This window comes from Drosophila mojavensis, unplaced genomic scaffold (assembly GCF_018153725.1).
Source record: "Drosophila mojavensis isolate 15081-1352.22 unplaced genomic scaffold, ASM1815372v1 contig_72, whole genome shotgun sequence".
NCBI lineage: Eukaryota > Metazoa > Arthropoda > Insecta > Diptera > Drosophilidae > Drosophila > Drosophila mojavensis.
The window spans coordinates 2,089,787-2,104,771 of NW_025318897.1; the positions used below are offsets into that span (position 1 = coordinate 2,089,787).

The 14,985-nt window shown below is 41.2% G+C and overlaps 1 long non-coding RNA gene across 5 annotated transcripts; it reads left to right on the forward strand.

Annotated features, from left to right (window-relative positions):
• The first annotated feature begins 1,890 nt into the window (after nt 1-1,890).
• On the forward strand, nt 1,891-2,933 carry LOC26528548. 5 transcript variants are annotated; one of them, XR_001448871.3, is made up of 4 exons: nt 1,891-2,020; nt 2,111-2,521; nt 2,589-2,781; nt 2,842-2,933. It is a non-coding gene; the product is annotated as an uncharacterized LOC26528548 (long non-coding RNA). The 5 variants fall into 5 exon arrangements; XR_006357422.1 differs by having other exon boundaries at nt 2,079-2,521; nt 2,589-2,861; XR_006357419.1 differs by having other exon boundaries at nt 1,893-2,020; nt 2,589-2,861.
• Nucleotides 2,934-14,985: the final 12,052 nt, after the last annotated feature.

The following is a 14,985-nucleotide window of genomic DNA, read 5'->3' on the forward strand; positions in this document are numbered from 1 at the left end:
TGAACCCTTCTAGCCAGTGTTTAAAAAGCTGCGAACAGTTTTCGCAGCTCTGTTATTACTTGAACTGTTGCTGCGAGCATTTTCGACAGTCGCAGTCGCAGCAAAAGCAAAAACATTTCTTGATCAGCAGCGCAGCGCTTCGGGAATCGACAGCTTCGGCAGTTTTGAGAATGCTAGAACTGTTGCTTCGAGCATTTTCGACAGTCGCAGTCGCAGCAAAAGCAAAAAACAATTCTTGATCAGCAGCGCAGCGCTTCGAACTGCGTTCACTGGCGACAGTCGCAGTCGCAGCTAGAGAAAAACTGTCGACTGCCGAACAGCACAGCAGACAGCTTCCACAGTTTTTGCTTTGCTTTGTTTTGGTAACTTTTGTAACTGTAATTGCCGAAGTCACTTGCGGCATACTTTGTAGCAATGAAACAGATCGTAGGCGTAGTCTTGTATTAATGTGCATCCGAGCAACAGCAAAAATGTCGCGTAATAAACAATGTGATGTCTGGAAGTATTTTGATACCAATGAGGAATGGGACTTTGCTACATGTAAAACATGCAAAAGCAAACTTAAAACCAATCGAATTTCAAATTTAAAAGCTCATGTTGTCAATGTACATCATTTGAAAACGACTCCTCCTTCCGAACTGTCGGAAAACTCTTCTATTTGTTCGTCGTCTAAAATTATACGAAAAAAAATTAAATTTGAAATGAACAAAAAGCAACTAATAAGGTATGACCTTGTTGGACTCGTTCAATGTATTAAATTCTGATAATATGCGAAATATTTTAAACCCAATTTGTGACGCTCTTCCAAGAAGATGACGAATAAAAAAATAAATAATCGCCATTATAAATAAATAATTAAAATGTTGTTAATTTTCATTCATTTCGTTCATGACGCACAAAGCAAAAACTGTGGAAGCTGTCTGCTGTGCTGTTCGGCAGTCGACAGTTTTTCTCTAGCTGCGACTGCGACTGTCGCCAGTGAACGCAGTTCGAAGCGCTGCGCTGCTGATCAAGAATTGTTTTTTGCTTTTGCTGCGACTGCGACTGTCGAAAATGCTCGCAGCAACAGTTCAAGCAATAACGGAACTGCGGAAACTGTTGGCTGCAGAAGCACAGCACAGACAAAATTTGACGACTGTTGCTGCTGTGACTGTCAGCTTTTCAAACACTGCTTCTAGCAACTGATATATCAATAATTATTCGCATATGCACACATACATGCACACACACAGACATACGTACGCATAAACACGCATTGGCTGTAGTGGTGGCTTACTATGGGAGCTTAATTGTTTAATAACTTTTCTTGTGGATGTACTTCCTTAATGAAACTTTCAGATTATGATTATAACATGGATATGCATGTATTTGCCAAAGCACAAATGTGAGGGTGAGGGGGTGAATATAGGGGTGAAGGGTGAATTTTAACAAAAACCTAAATTGTATAAATTGCATATAAGCATACATTAAAAATTTGGAGACCCTAGCAATAAAGGTGTAGGATATATAATTTTATAACTGGTTTTCGATAAGTTTTTATCGATAAAAAAAGATCGGGATGAGTTATCGATTTTTAATGATAAACTCGATATCCGCGCTGTAATTACGAACATTTAAAAAAAAAATGAAGTCTCTAGCTCCTATATCTTCGGAAATCGACGCGTTCAAACATACGGACAGACGAACGGACGGACAGACGGACAGACAGACAGACGGACAGGGCCAAATCAACTCAGCTCGTCGCCCTGATCAAGAATATATATACTTTGTGGGGTCTGCCACGCCTCCTTCTCCCTGTTACATACATTTCAACAAAACCATTATACCCTGATTTCCCATTGAAAATGGGTTCAGGGTATAAAAATATTGAGGATCTTTGCATTGTCATTGAGAATTTACTCAGTAGGCTTGATAACAGTGACAGTTTTCGGTCATGCTCTCATGTAAAAAAATTATTCAAGCACATATTATTAATACGCGAACGTGATTAATAAATATACATGTTTTATTAGTATAAGAGGTAAGGCAAATAATGAGCAATCAAATACAATATTACTTTACTGCTTATCACCAAACAGTTTTTCAACTTGATTAATTTATGTTTGATTAGCAGACAACAATTTGAGTCGTCGAACACTCAAATCTAGAGACATGCAAGATAGAAGAGCACAAAGATCAGATGAAGAAAGGGAACAAATCAATGCAGATGTCCGTTTGAGCATGGAGCAGTTACGTGCATCACAATTGCAAGAGACACGAGATGACTGGAACCAGCAAAGACAATTAGAAAGAAGGGAAGCGCACAGATTCGTAGTCAACAGCCGTAGAGGAATTGACCGACAACGTCAACAAGTAAATCGAGCATTTACAGCACATTCATTTCTTCACCTAGCATTTCACTATGAGCCTGATGTTGAATATGACGCTCATTCCAAAGTGGTCATTGGACGAGGAATGCCCGCACTGCCATGCCTTTACATTAAAAAATGAGCTGATTGGGATATATTGCTCATCAGGAAAGGTAATACTCTCAGAAATTGAAACACCGCCGGAGCCACTGCACGGCTTCCTTATTGGTTCTGATCCAGATTCTTCGCTATTCTTGCAGTCAATTCGAAAATTAATTTCATGCTTTCAAATGACATCGTTTGGATCAACGGAAATAGTTAATAATACTGCTGCAAATGGTCAACAATTTAATTCCACATTCAAAATCAAAGGCCAAGTTTACCACAATGGGCGATTTTCCGTGATAGGCGGCATAAAGTCCAAAAATTTATGGTGAATAATATTTATATTAAGAAAAATTTGTTATTCCTAAGTTGTTAACACTCCAATTAGATGAAAACATTTGTTGTGAATTTTTGGGGTAAATTCTTACTTTGTGGGAACGCCTTAAAGTCAGCTGATCTGTTGAAGCTTCTAGGTATGTATAAAAATTGGCACAAAAAATTTACTTCTGTTACAAGTGCTCAAATTATTATTGTTTTCATTTAAAATGAAACAAGTAAGAAGACTCTAGTCGAGACTGCTCGACTAGGAGATACCCTGAACCCTCTAATCTGATATTTTAATCAGTCTGCACTTCTTTTCGACACACATACATACACACGCACGCACATACACTGGGCACAAAAAGTGCAAGCCAAATAAATCATCTAAAAATCTAAAAGTATATATCTATACATATATTTAAGAAAAAAAAGTGCAAGCTAAAGCAGATCGGTAGAATGGCGGAAATTAAACCATTTCTGTGCGCGAGCACAGAAAAATCGTTGTGGCGCAACGAGTGGGAAAAGTGGCTACGGTCATTTAACATCTATGAAGACACATAAGAAATTTCGTCAGTAGTCAAAAAGCGAAACAAATTACTTCATCTAGGGGACCACAGCTGCAAGAGGTAGTGTACAGTCTGCTAGGCGCGTTGGTGCCATACGATGCGAACATCGGAAATGACGTATTTACTCCACTGGTGGATAAATTGAGTGAATACTTTTCACCGCAACGTAACGCAGTTTTCGAGAGACACATGTTTCGCAGCATGACGCCTCGTCAAGGTGAGTGCTTCACCGAGTTCTTGTTGCGGCTAAGACAACAAGACAACAAGTAAGTGCTCGTTCGGAACAACCAAGATTGAAATCCAGGAGATAGAAAATCGCGATTCAGTCAAGGAGACAAGACAAAGTATGTGTATGGCATGCCTGGCAAGGAAATCGAAATGTAATAAGTGTTCCCGGTTCGGACATTATGCTCGTATGTGCAAAACCACAGTAAAGAGGCAGCGTAGCACACCATATGAGTATCAACGCAAGCGATCGCGAACCTCGCTGTCCCACGTGCACGCCATCGATGAGGAAGAGACTAAAAGTCAGGGCGGCCAGGGTTGGTCAAACTGGTCAAAGTAATTAGCGAACCAGGAGGAGATGAAACCGTGTCATGCCTAGTTGGGGGATCCCAGCTGCAAATGATCATTGACTCCAGATCGCGGTACAACCTGATAAGCCGCGGCGATTGGCTGCGATTGGATCGTGGACATGCGACGGTGTTTGATATTCGCACAACTTCGGCTACCCAGTTCAAAGCTTATGAGTCGGACGAGACGCTGAGAGTGGTTAACGTGTTTCTGTTTGAGTTAACGTGTTAGAGTTCAAGAAAGACCAGAGATGATTGATACATTTTATGTAATCGAAAATGGAAGACAATCGTTACCGGGTCGAGACACAGCCGTGCAACTCAACGTCCTAAAACTTGGCTTAAACGTAAATAGAGTGGAGGCTCACACACATTTTCCCAAATGGAAAGCTTCACCTGTGAGACTGGCCATTGACCACAATGTGCGACCAGTGCAGCAGCCAATGCGCAAATTCCCGACTGCGCTAGAAGACCAAATCGCAGAAAGGATAAACCAGGCGGTGCAGCAAGATATCATAGAACCAGTTCGTGGACCGAGCCCATGGATTTCGCCAGTGGTAGTTGCATTTAAAGGGAACGGAGAAATAAGGCTATGTCTGGATATGCGAAGAGCGAATCTAGCCATCTCAAGAGAGAATCACCCACTGCCAACATTCGACATGTTTATGACCAAGCTTCGAGAGGCAAAATACTTTTCTAGGCTGGATCTGAGAAATGCCTATCACCAATTGGAGCTCGACGAATCGAGTCGGCAGATCACTACATTTATTACACACAAGGGACTATTTCGTTACAAAAGATTATTCTTTGGGGTTAACTCGGCCCCAGAAATATTCCAGAGGCGGCTGGAAGAATTGCTAGCGGCTGTTCAAATGCTCTTAACTATATTGACGATGTCATCGTTTTTGGCAAAAACGAAGAGGAGCACGACAAGGCGCTAAAAGCAGTTCTGAAAATCTTTGATGCCCACAACGTGGTGCTGAATGAACAGAAATGTGTGTATAAAACTAATAAACTCAAATTCCTAGGTCACATTCTGTCGGACCATGGTATTAAAGCGGATCCAGAGATGGTCAAGGTGATCGCAGGCTTTCGGGCCCCGAAAGAGGAGACAAGAAATTTTCTAGGCCTCGTAACATACGTTGGGATATTAATACCGGATCTAGCCAACACGACTGAGCCATTGAGAAGATTAATAAAGGCAAACACCACATTCGAATGGAGCGACAAGGAACAACGAGCTTTCGATATCTTGAAGAAGCAAGTCGTCGAGGTAACAAATCTGTCATATTTTAATAAAAATTTTCGTACGTGTCACATAGCCGATGTAAGCCCTGTGGCATTGGGAGCTGTTCTAGTTCGCCAGTAAAAGCCTAACTGACGTGAAGAAAAGATATTCACAAATGGAGAAAGAAAGTTTGGGACTAGTGTGGGCAGTGGAGAAGTTCTACTACTACTTAGCGGGACTGGAACTTGATCTGATAACAGACCATAAGCCTTTGGAATCTATCTTCAAACCAACTTCGAAACCACCGGTACGAATCGAACGCTGGTTGCTACGTCTGCAGTCTTACCGATTTCGAGTCATTTATAAAGCCGGAAAAGAAAATATCGCAGATTCCGTGTCGCGTCTTTGCCAAATAACTAAAGCGGAAGCTTTTGATTGGCAAGATGTGCAGAATATCTTTCAAATTGTAGAAAAAGGGGTAACAAAGTCGCTAACCATATCGGAAATCATGGACAAAAGTATGCAGGACGAGGAAATAATTGCCTTAGCACCAACTCATGGGAGGCAAACGCATCCAGTCCATATTATCCATTCCTATGGGAGTTATCGACAGTTGGCAATGTACTTTTACGCGGAACCAAAATAGTCATACCAACAATGCTACGATCTCAAGTGCTCGAGCTAGCCCACGAGAGTCATCCGGGCGAATCTGCTATGAAACGGAGACTACGGTCATAGGTGTGGTGGCCAAGGATCGACCGAGAAGCAGAAAGTTTTGACAAGGCCTGTAGAGATTGCATCTCCGTATCGTTAGCGAATAAACCAGCACCCATGGATCGACATAAGTTCCCAGCTGGCCCTTGGCAATGTGTCGCATCCGACATACTGGGCCCTTTGCCAAGCAACGACCATGTACTGGTGTTAATCGACTACCTTTCCAGATACATGGAATTTAAATTTATTAAAACTATCTCTTCGAAAGTATTGATCGAACAAATGCAGGAGATATTTTCTCGTTTGGGAATACCACGAACGCTGAGAGCCGACTACGGTCAGCAATTTGTAAGTCTCGAATTTCAAGATTTTTGCCGTAACAACGGTATTACCCAAATAACGACTCCGCCATATTGGCCACAGGCGAATGGCGAAGTAGAAAATATGAACAGTTCTTTAGTAAAACGCCTAAAAATCGCGTGGTCGAAACGGAAAGGCTATAAACCCCCAGGTTCATTTATAAGAATATTTGTAAATTGCCGAGACCAGATAAAGGAGAGTGGATAGTGGGCCGAAATGGCCGATCTTTCCGTGATTGGGGCACCATAAACTTGAAAGCTTGAAAACGTGAAAACTCGAAACTTGAAAACTCGACAACTTGGAGGACGGAAGCAAACTACAGTCCCTCTCTGGCGTATAACGCTCAGAAACGGGAGAACTATGGCCACCATGACCCACTATGTGCCATGGCCGGTTGTCTCGACAGCTAACCCCAGCCTAGATTGCTTCCAGCCACACGGCTTGCCCACGAAACTACGCAACACCACCCCGTTCTCGTCCACAGCCAAACGGATTGATGGCCACGATGCGGCCCTGGCGTATAATGCTCAGAGCCAGTTCGCACAACGCCCGCCAGATCACGTAGAGATCTCTGGGTGCCGGCGGTGTCTTACGTCAGACTCTGGCGTATAATGCTCAGAGCCTTCGGCGCGATTCCGCTACACCGAACCCCGAATTGGCCAACCTCGTTCACGACAACACATTTTATACCTCCACTCTCGACATGTAATCAGACTGGCCATTGTCGCAATCCGGCCCTGGCGTATAATGCTCAGAGCCAGTTCGTACAACGCCCGCCAGATCGCGTAGAGATATCTGGGTGCAGACAGTGTCTTGCGTCAGACTCTGGCGTATAATGCTCAGAGCCTTCGGCGCGATTTCGCTGCACCGAACCCTGACGTTGGCCACTTTCTACACGGCGACACACGTGGCAATCCCTCTCTCGACGCGTACCCAAACCGGAGGCCGCCGCAACCCGGCTTTGGCGTATAATGCTCATAACCAGGTTGTGCAGTCCCGGAAGGCTACGGCGAGACACGAGTCCCCGAGTCAGGGAAGGCAGTAGGCCGGCGGCTTGCATTCCAGGCCCTGGCGTATAATGCTCAGAGTCCTTCATGCCAGCACCGTCGTCCACTGCCTCCCAAACGCGTCGACTCATTACTTTTCCGCACCACTAACAAGGCACTAATTTGTGTTATGTTTTTTTATACCCTGAACCCATTGATAATGGGAAATCAGGGTATAATGGTTTTGTTAAAAGTATGTAAAAGGCAGAAGGAGGCGTGACAGACCCCACAAAGTATATATATTCTTGATCAGGGCGACGAGCTGAGTTGATTTTGTTCGTCTGTCTGTCCGTCCGTCCGTCCGTATGTATGAACGCGTCGATCTCAGAAGATATAAGAGCTAGAGACTTGAAATTTTTTCCTAGGTATCAAGTTTTTCTTTATATATCGATAACTACTCCCGATATTTTATTATCGATTAAAAACCTTATCGAAAGCTAGTTATTTAATTATATCTCCTACACCTTTGAAGCTAGAGGTTCCAAATGTTAAATGTAGACTTATATGTATTTTATATAATTTCGATTTTTGTTGTATTTTACCCCCCACCCCTATATCCACCCCGTCACCCTCACCTTTGTAAAAGGCGTATTTCAAGTACTAGAGACGTGTGCTTTGGAATGTACATACATTTAATATAATATAATTATATAATATTTATAATTATGCTCTAAAAGTTTCAATAAGATTGTACGTATAGAAATTAAATTATTCAACAAATAAATTCTTATAATGTTGCCCACACTACAGCGCAGCCGAAGCGCAGTCGCTGCTTACTGCGCAGTTAGTAGAGCGCGTTCTAATACGTGCGTGTGTATGTATGTGTGTCGAAAAGAAGTGCAGACTGATTAAAATATCAGATTAGAGGGTTCAGGGTATCTCCTAGTCGAGCAGTCTCGACTAGAGTCTTCTTACTTGTTTATAATTGTTATTATTTTCCGCTGACGTCCGTCTGCTGCGTGGGTCCAAAGATAAGTCATCTAATTGCATTTTCGGCAATTAGCGCTAAGCCTTTGCTGCTCAGAGCTTTCACTTCTGCCTGCGGCGGCGTCGCTGTGTCTAGGCGCTGAGAACGAGCTATGCAATTGCGTTGCATTGGCATTCGTTATGTGTTGAAAAACCAGGCCCGAAATAAGATCACACAGTAGTTGTTATACTTTGTATTACGACTTATATTTTGATTTAAGCACGGCACAGCACATCGATCTACACAGCTCAAGAATCGCAACAAGACAGATCGCGACGCAGCAACATTCAATGCGTGCTAGTCAAATTCGTCAGACACATAATGTTTCTAGACTAGCGTCGCGACACTCAACATTACGATCGATGTTGCATTTGCATGAAAATGAATTTCACAATGTTGCAAACTATTGCTATATGCTGCAACATGAGTGTTTCTAAACATAGTGTTGAAATTCAATATTCAACATTATGTTTAAGCGGAGCTTTCGCTCTCGATCTTGCTTCGCTCTTTGTTCTTTGCTGCTGCTTTACGTTTAGCAGCGTAAGAGCTTTCAACTCTGCTCGCCGTGACGTCTCTTATTCTCTTTATTGCAAACGCGTCAACGACGACGCAAGAGATGCGCCGTTAGATTTCCAATGTTGCTTGCCGTTGTCGTCCGTTTTGTCATTGTTGTTGTAACTAGTGTTCTGCTGCTCTGTGTGCGTCGCGAGTTGCGTGGTGTAGACTGTACTCGATCGCCGTTTTGATTTTATATGTCGTTTTCTGTTGCTGTCCGTTTGTCATTGTTACTGTCCGATGCTATTGCTGCTGTTGCCATGCAGCTTGCGCGCTAGCTAGTCGCCGTTAGGTTTCCTCCGTTGCTCTCTGTCCTCGTCTGTGTTGTTGTTGTTATTCTCCGAAGTTATTGCTGCTGTTACCATACAGCCTGTGCGCTAGCTGATCGCCGTTAGATTTCCTCCATTGTTCTCTGTCCTCGTCCGTGTTGTCGTTGTTATTGTCCGATGTTGCGCCGCTCTACCGCTACCCTACACTAAACAAGTAAGAAAGCTCTAGTCGAGACTGCTCGACTACGAGATCCCCTGAACCGTTGGAGCAATAGATATTTCAATAATTTTTCGCGTCTTTCAGCTTACACAAGAAACACGCACACACACACACACGCACGTGCGCACACACAGGCATACATACACACACACGCATACACACACACACGCATACACACACACATACACACACGCATACACACAAACGCATACACACACACACATACACACACACACACACATACACACACAAGCACTCACGCATAAACACGCATGGGCTGCAGTGTGCGCTTACTATGAGAACAATTGCTTAATACCTTTTTTTGTGGACATATGATCTTCATGAAACTTTCAGATTATGATTATAACATGGATATGCATGTATTTGCCAAAGCACAAATGTGAGGGTGAGGGGGTGAATATAGGGGTGGAGGGTAAATTTTAACAAAAACCGAAATTGTATATAAGAATACATTAAAAATTTTTAGACCCTTGCAATAAAGGTGTAATATACAATATATAATTTTATAACTGGTTTTCGATAAGGGTTTTTATCGATAAAAAAAAGATCGGGATGAGTTATCGATTTTTAATGATAAACTCGATATCCGCGCTGTAATTACGGACATTTTTTAAAAAATTTGAAGTCTCTAGCTCTTATATCTTCTGAAATCGACGCGTTCATACATACGGACAGACGGACAGACGGACGGACGGACAGACGGACAGACAGACGGACAGGGCCAAATCAACTCAGCTCGTCGCCCTGATCAAGAATATATATACTTTGTGGGGTCTGCCACGCCTCCTTCTCCCTGTTACATACATTTCAACAAAACCATTATACCCTGATTTCCCATTGAAAATGGGTTCAGGGTATAAAAATGCCCATTAAGTATGGCTAAAATTTCAATTTCGATGTATTTAAATATATAAAAGAAGTACAAAACTCATTTAATAATATATATAAATATTTTTAAACAATTAAAAAAATTAATATACCTCGCACCGCTCGGGATTCGAACCGGCGACTTCTCGATCGAGCCTTACGCTACTCACTACGCCACCTCACTCTTGCTAGTGGCGCTGGCAAAACTCAAATAGATTCACTGCTACAGCGCCATATAGCAAAACTAAACCAAACTAACTGCTGATGTGATTCTAAGAATCTGCTAGAATAACCAAACTATTAAAAACGCACATTTAGTATGGTTAAAATTTCAATTTCGGTGTATTTAAAAATATAAATTAAATAGAAAACTCATTTATGAAAATATAAAAATATCTTGAAACAATTAAAAAAATTAACATCAGCTGCACCGATCGGGATTCGAGCCGCGACTTCTCGATCGAGCGTCATGCAGCTAACACACTACGCCACCCCACTCCTGCTAGTGGCGCTGGCAAAACTCAAATAGATTCACTGCTGCTGCGCCATCTACCAAAACTAAACGAAACTAACAGCTGATGTGATTCAACGAATGTTTCTAGAAGAAGTTTGAATATATGTGTGCACACGCATACGATGCTGTTGTAGCTGCTGCACGTGCGTTTGTTAATTGGCCAAATATTTGATGATTTTTAATTAATTTTTGACTGAACGGAATTTAATGAAACTTTCAGCATATGATCTACATATTATATTGAATATTTGAGAAATTTAAAAAAAAGAAAAATCGACGTCCGCGCTGTATATACGGTCATTTTAAAAAACAAAATTCAAGTCTCTAGCTCTTATATCTTCGGAAATCGACGCGTTCAAACATGCGGACAGACGGACGGACGGACTGACGGACAGACAGACAGACGGACAGGGCCAAATCAACTCAGCTCGTCGCCCTGATCAAGAATATATATACTTTGTGGGGTCTGCCACACCTCCTTCTCCCTGTTACATACATTTCAACAAAACCATTATACCCTGATTTCCCACTGAAAATGGGTTCAGGGTATAAAAATTTGGAGACTCTAGCAATAAAGGTGTAGAAGATATAATTTTATAACTGGTTTTCGATAAAGCTTTTTATCGATAAAAAAGAACGGGATAAGCTATCGATTTCTTATACCCTGAACCACTAACCAGAGAACACATAGACCGAACAAGTAGTGTAAAGCGTTTTGCACACTTTTTTTCGGGAGTTATCTCCCAGACACTTCATATTTGCTCGGCTCCTCACTTTTTGGGCTCGGGCTACGAAAAAATACGAAAGCACAATCATTTCGCTTCATGCGCTCGACCGAGATGGTCGACTGTTGAACAAAAGATCCCTCTGCGCTGAATGTTTCCCTTGCTCTCTCTCTCTCACGATGCTCTCTGCTCTCTCAAATATGTATATGTATGTATGCATGTGAGCACAAGCAGCGCTCACAAAAATTGAAATTTCTTCGCAGCGAGAACCTATGCCTTCCCTTCTGTGTGAAGAGTATACCGAACTTTTCAAACCGTTTGCCATTCGTTTTCGTTATTATGTGTGGGAAGTGTATGAAAGCGTTGGTGCGCATAATGAAAATGTTTTCGCGATGAGCATGCACACAAACTCTCGCTTGCTTCATGTATTATGAGCATTTGTATGCCTGTGTGCGAAGCTCTTGCCGCTGTAGCAATTTTACAGTTCAGCATTTGCATTTGGTCGATCTTGTGAATTGCTCACATACATATGTATGTATGTATGTATATACATTTGATTGTGTGACGCATGGGATGTGCTGTTCAGAATTATGGGATATCACTTGTAGAAGCATTTGTATGCCGATGTGCCTTTAGATGTGCGTGTGTGTATATCTTTGTTTGCATGTTTGGGAGATGAACATTGGCGTGTGCCTACCTCAACTTTTAATGGTGTGAACGATTTTGGGTTTTAATTGAAGAGGCGCTTTTATTTAAATGATTATAAGTTGTTAAAAATATATATATATCAATCAAATCAAAGCAAAAAACATCAGCTCTTTTCCGAATTTTTTCACAAATTTTCGGCTTTTTTTAAAGTATCTTCCCACTAAAAACAGATTTTTTTGCTCAACAAAAATTGGCAACACTGATGAGTATCAACACTGACCAGAGAACACATAGACTAGACATGTAGAACAAACTTTTTCAACACCGAAAAAATGCGCTGAGCGGACCAGACAACTTCGTATTTGGTCGGCTCGGTCTTCTGAGGCTCAAGCAGTGAAAATAAGGCAAGACAAAATCAGTGTGCTGCGACTGCTGCCACGAAATGCACGCATTACTAAATGAAGCACGGCTATGCGCTCTTTTTCCCTTACTCACTCTCTCCCTCTCTTTATGCTCTCTCTCTCTCTCTCTCTCTATATGGTCTCTCAAATAGCAGCAGCGCACAGAAATTGAATATTGTTCGCGACGATCGCAGCTCTTTCCTCTTGAGTGAAGAGTATATCGAAATCATAAAAGCATTTGTCACGCTCATGCAAACAAAATGTAAGCGTTTCGATGGTTATTCGTGGGAAGGGTATGAAAGCGTTGATACGCATAAACAATATTATTTCGCGCCGGGCAAGTACACACACACTTGTAGTCCCTTGCTACATGTATGAGCATTTGTGACCTGCGTGCGTTACTCTTGCTGCTTGTAGCAATTTTAAAGCCCAGCATTTGCATTTGGTCGGTCTTACGGACTGTCATAACCACTTTAAACAGATGTACTATGTATACATACATACATATGTACATAAGTACATTTATATATTATTATTGCTAATCATGTTTATAAATGTGTTTATATCCGTAAATAATTATATATAATTAAAATTATTTTATACACATTTTTAATCGAAAAAATTATCGTAAAACACTACTAACTTTATTAAATGCTTTGCAATATATGAAATACACATTTCATATTATACTCAAGCTTTACTCATTATTGTCAAAAATTTCTAATTAAGTCATAATGGCCCATTTGATAGTCACCCTACGATTCAAATCATACAAAATTTACAAACTACTAAATCCGGAGACAATTAGCTTGCCATCCCATACAAGCATACACATACACAAATGTATGTATGCATGTGCTCACTTCACAAGGCAGACCAACGGCAACTTTTGGGCTGATAAGAGACGAAAATACTGAGAAAGCATTGAGTTTCGCGACGCACGCACACAAAAGCACATACACGTAGCAAGGATGTAAATGTGTGTGTGCATGCTCGTCGCGAAAATGTTGTCTTTCTGTGCAGAACAGGCTGTGCAAATTGTAAAGCCCAAAATGTATGTATACATAGCAGAGCTTGCAAATGAGAGTTGAGCGTTTTTTCGTTTATTCTCTTTCTCGCATCATACCCAAAAAAAAATTGTGTAGACACGTCTCTCTCTGAGCGTCACTCTCTTTTTTCTTTAGCATCTGTTTCGCTCAGACGCAATGCGATCACTCATTCGTGTGACGCTCTCACATGAGTGTCGCGTAAAACTAACACGATTTTCCCTCACACAAAGCTTCTCAGCAAAAAACACTTTGACTAACAAACTCAGCAGAAAATGTTTTTGCCTTCGTGTGCATGTAAATACACGCATACATACATACAAAAAGAACGCAGCAATCGCGCGTGATTACCCATACAAACGCAACTTACCGTTACTTCTTTAACTCAAGCAAACGATCAGTGTTTGACTTGAGGAAACGAAAACAGAAACAACTATCTCCCTCAGAGCGCGAGAGAGCTAAGCCAGACGCGACAAAAACACTTTCTGTCTGAGTTTTTTTGACTGTGTCACTGAAAGACACTTTTTTGCAGACAACGAAAAAGTGTTAACAGTTTTTTGCAAGCTATGATACATAGTACATCTGTTTAAAGTGGTTATGACAGTCCGTAAGACCGACCAAATGCAAATGCTGGGCTTTAAAATTGCTACAAGCAGCAAGAGTAACGCACGCAGGTCACAAATGCTCATACATGTAGCAAGGGACTACAAGTGTGTGTGTACTTGCCCGTCGCGAAATAATATTGTTTATGCGTATCAACGCTTTCATACCCTTCCCACGAATAACCATCGAAACGCTTACATTTTGTTTGCATGAGCGTGACAAATGCTTTTATGATTTCGATATACTCTTCACTCAAGAGGAAAGAGCTGCGATCGTCGCGAACAATATTCAATTTCTGTGCGCTGCTGCTATTTGAGAGACCATATAGAGAGAGAGAGCATAAAGAGAGGGAGAGAGTGAGTAAGGGAAAAAGAGCGCATAGCCGTGCTTCATTTAGTAATGCGTGAATTTCGTGGCAGCAGTCGCAGCACACTGATTTTGTCTTGCCTTATTTTCACTGCTTGAGCCTCAGAAGACCGAGCCGACCAAATACGAAGTTGTCTGGTCCGCTCAGCGCATTTTTTCGGTGTTGAAAAAGTTTGTTCTACATGTCTAGTCTATGTGTTCTCTGGTCAGTGGTATCAACCAGGGACCGTAACGATTATAATTTTTATAGCAAAAAAATTAAAAAATAATTATTATTTTTTGATAAATTAAAAAAAAATATATTTAATTATTAAAATTGATTTTTATGATAAAAATCAAAAATAAGAGTTATGATTTGATTTTTATATAAAAGTTGTTCTGTAAGAATTATTTTTGATTTTTATCATAAAAATCAATTTTAATAATTAAATATAATTTTTTAATAAAAATTACGAATAGGAGTTTATCCCTTTTTTGAATTCGCCATAAAAAAAATCCTTATGTGTGATTTCCTCTCTCTTCT